Source organism: Alligator sinensis, unplaced genomic scaffold, assembly GCF_000455745.1.
Source record: "Alligator sinensis unplaced genomic scaffold, ASM45574v1 scaffold1542_1, whole genome shotgun sequence".
In the NCBI taxonomy this organism is placed as follows: Eukaryota; Metazoa; Chordata; order Crocodylia; family Alligatoridae; genus Alligator; species Alligator sinensis.
Window position 1 is genome coordinate 961,232 of NW_005842452.1, and position 3,798 is coordinate 965,029.

At 65.7% G+C, this 3,798-nt stretch overlaps 1 protein-coding gene across 1 annotated transcript in view; it reads right to left on the bottom strand.

Moving 5' to 3' along the window:
• Positions 1–3,798, bottom strand: part of LOC102377832 (nuclear receptor subfamily 1 group D member 1-like) — a 25,961-nt gene that overhangs the window by 5,805 nt on the left and 16,358 nt on the right. The window lies entirely within an intron of this gene.

Genomic DNA, 3,798 nt, shown 5'->3' on the forward strand with positions numbered 1-3,798 from the left:
CGGCCCCTTTTGAAGGGGGGGGGAGGAGGGGGTCCCTCTGGAGGCATCTGTGGAGACTGAGTCCTTCTCTCCTGGCTGTTTGCCTTCCAGCGGCCCCGGAGCGGATCGGGGCCAACTTGGGCAGCTCCCAAAGCAAAACCAAGACCCTGTGCCAGGAGCCTGTGGCTCCAGAGCTGGGAGAGCCAGGCAGAGAGAAGCTAGGTATCCTAAGCCCCTGCTGTCTGAGGCGCTTCTAGCTCCCAGCTCCCCCCACAACAGCCGGGGGGCGGCACTGCAGGCCAGGAGAAATCCCCCGGCGAGGACAGGATGCAGCTCCGGAAGCAGCAGTGGCCCCGTGGACCTGGTGACCTGGATTCTCCCGACAAAGGCAGTCGTGGGCACGTGCCTGCTCCCTCCCGCCTGCCACGGTGCCTAAACCTCCTGCTCCTCTCTGGGGTTGGGAGCGGTATGGTGGGGATGCCCCCCACTCTGGTGCTTGCGCCTGTGCTCCTGCCCCCTCCCAGTCCTGCTGCCCCCACACAGCCGGCCTGGATGGCAGCCCCTGGGAAAAAAAGGCGATGGAGCCAATTTTGGCTGTGGGGATGTCAGGAAGGAGGAAGCGACCTGGTCCCAGCTTGCAGCTGGCTCTGGGGCGCAGCGCTGTGGTGGGGGCCAGGCCGGGCTAGGCCCTGCTCCAGCAGAAGCTGTAAAAACCAACGCTCTGTGCTGCACGTCTCTGAGCAGCGCTGGGGAGAAGCCGCCCGGTTTTCCACCCTGGGGCCGGTTCTGCCCAAATAGGATAGCACCCAGACAAGACCAGACCCCTGCTCTGCCCCCAGGCTGCGCGATCCCATTTCCAACCCCCAGCTGGGAGCTGTGGCTCTGAGTCCCTGACCCAGGGACCAGAGCAGCCCGGGGCCATGGGGCAGGGCTGGACCCACCTGCAGGGAACCAGGGAGCTACAGGCAGCTGCCCAGGGCAGCTGGAACTGCTGTGGGACCACAGCTCGAGGAGACCGGCCCACTCCACCAGCCACCTGGGCAGTGGCACGAGCTGGATAGGAGCAACTGGGAGATATCTGCAGGGTGGGGTAGAGGATGCTGGGACAGGGCTGGAAGCATAGGGCTGGGATCCCTGCATAAGCTGCTGCTTTGTTCCACCCCAGAAGCAGTTGCACCTTGGCACTGGCTGGGTAGGCTCCATTTATGCAGCACTTACCATGCCCCCAGTTATCACACCAGCCCTGAGCCCACCGTGTCCAGCCCCCTCCGGCCCTTGGCCCGCTGCTTTCCCTGTCCCACAGCTGCGTCTCCCAGGGCCTGGCTTCACTGGGCTCCACCCCGCCAGGGTCCTGGTTGCTGGCAGGCAGAGATGGATCATGGAGGGCTGGGGTGGTGGAGGGATGGGGTGGAAGGCCTCCTACCCCTGCCCTCCCCCAGGAGGGGGAGCAGCAGGGATCCATGCCCTGAGCAACCTCCATGTGGCAGGAGCCAGGCAGGCTCCAGCCCCCCTTGTTCCCTCTCCCCACTCCAACTTGCTGCCAGCCAGGAGCACAAGGAATCCCCTCTCCTTGCAGTGGGGGAATTGGATGCCAAAGGAGAGGGCAGGGGTCCCCTTACCCAGGGGGGACACAGCTCAGACCAAGAGCTCACTCCCAGCTCCTGCAGCCTATGCAAAGTCCCAGCTCCGTCCCCCAGCCTCCTGCCTTGCCCCTGGGGGCTTTAATTAGAGTGAGTCTCCGGGGGACATCCCACAGGGAAACCGAGGCACTGCCAGGCCCCATGGCAGCAGACCTAGCCTGCCTCCGTCCTTCAGGTGCTATGGCAGGCAGGGATCATGCAAGGCTTTCTCCACTCACCCCTGTAGGGACCCGCTGGCTGGTGGGGGGCTGCACCCACTCCCCTGGGGCAGGAGGGGCAGCCCTGCCCACTGCAGCAGCCAGGGGCATGCCCCCTTTAGCAGGGACCAGACCCCCGCAACGCTGCAGCCTCAGCAAGCCCTGAGCCCAGCCTCCCGGCACCTGCGCCCTGCAGCAGCCGGCGCAAATTAGGTCAATGTCACGGTGGCGCTGGGAGACACAGAATGAGGTGACGCAGCCCGGGGAGGTGGGGGCCGTGTCAGGCCCAGGCCCCCCCTCCCTCTTGCACGTGTACACATGCACGCCCGCCTCCCCGCACCCTCCGGGCCGGGAACGGGGGCAGCCCCGGCGCAAAGAGCAGGGAACAAAGGGGATGGATGCAGCAAGGCGGCGGAGAGCGAGCGGGCCATCTGCTTCCACCCAGGCTCGGGGAGCGGGGGGGAAATCAAGCCAACTGCCCCCTCCTCCCTCTCTCTCTCCTGGATTAGGGAACCAAGGTCCTGTTTCCAGTGTCTGCGGGCTGCATCTCAGCTACCCAGAGCTCCCCCCCAGCTCCACCCCTGGGAGCAGCATGCAACTCCAGGGCAAGAGAGAGGAGAGCAGAGAGTCAGCCCTGGGGATAGTGGGGAGGCAGAGGGCACAGGACCACACAAAGCGGGGTCAGGGGGCACCTGGAGTCCATGCCCACATGGGGAAGCCGGTTTCCCTCTACCTGCCAACAGGAAAATAGGGGAGCCAGACCCAGGAGTCCGGGTGAGGACAGGGGGTCCCAGGGGGCAAGCCCGGATGCTGCTTACATGGGAACCCCCTTCTCCAGGCTGGGGCAGGAGCTGGGGTTGTTTGGGGTCACACCGGCGCTGTATCTCCAGCACCTGCTCTGAGATCTGCTCAGTCCTGCCTGTCACTGCAGCCTTGCAGGTCTCGGAGGCCCCTAAATCCCCTGGACACCTCTGAATCCCCCCCTGCCTTTGCCTTCAGCAGGCAGCATGGGCTGGATGTGCCAGAAGTGACTTCTCCCAGAACGCACGGGCGAGATAGCAGCCGCAGCTGGGCAGGGGCACCGCGATGTGCACACTGGCAGCCGCAGGGTCCCTGGGCCGGGCGAGCTGTCCGGGGTGGATGTGACCACCCATGGCCCCCGGAGACTCGGACCTCCTGAAATCTCTAGGGCTGCAGGGCCTGGATGGGGTAAAGCCCAGCACAGGCAGCAAGGACGTTTCAGGCTGTGCTCAGTACTGGAGGGGGTTGAATGACCGCGGTGCGGGGTGCCACTGGGATCCGCTGCCCCTGGGCTTGAGGCACTGGCTCCCGCCTCTGTGCCTGGGTCCTCCCTACTGTCAGCCACACACCTGGTCCCCCCAATCCCTGGGTTAAGTGTCAGGTTCAGGGTCACCCAGCCCGTCAGTGGCAGAGGTGGAAAGGGTTCCTGCTCCCAGCAGAGCTGCCTCCCCTGCCCACCCAGGACAGGCGGGCACAGCTCCCGCAGTGGGGTGGATCCTGGGGGCTGCAGCCGTCTCTTCAAGCTGCCCCCGACCTAAGGTCATCGGAGCCCGGCCTGGGAGCTGGGCACTGCTAGAGCGTAGCTGCACCACACAGCATTGCACACGCATGCACACACACATACACATGCTTGCACGCATACATACACATGCCCCAGGGCCTTTTCCGGGGCCCCTCAGCTGCCCCTAGTGCTCTGACCCAGGGAGGCCTCGGGCCCTTGCTGTGGGCACCCGCAGCAAGGGGTGCAGGGTCAGGGGCTGTGCCAGGACCGGGGGCAGAGCAGCAGCCCCCGCAGGGTCTTAAGCTGCAGGGGCGAAGAAGCCGGCCAGGGAGCGATGGCACACAGCGGGACCCTCGGGACGGGGGGCTGGGCAAGGAGCGGATCCAGGGGGTGCAGGAGCAGGGTGGGTGGGAAGAGCCGCCATGCCAATACCATGCAGCCCCCCCACCACCGCGTCACG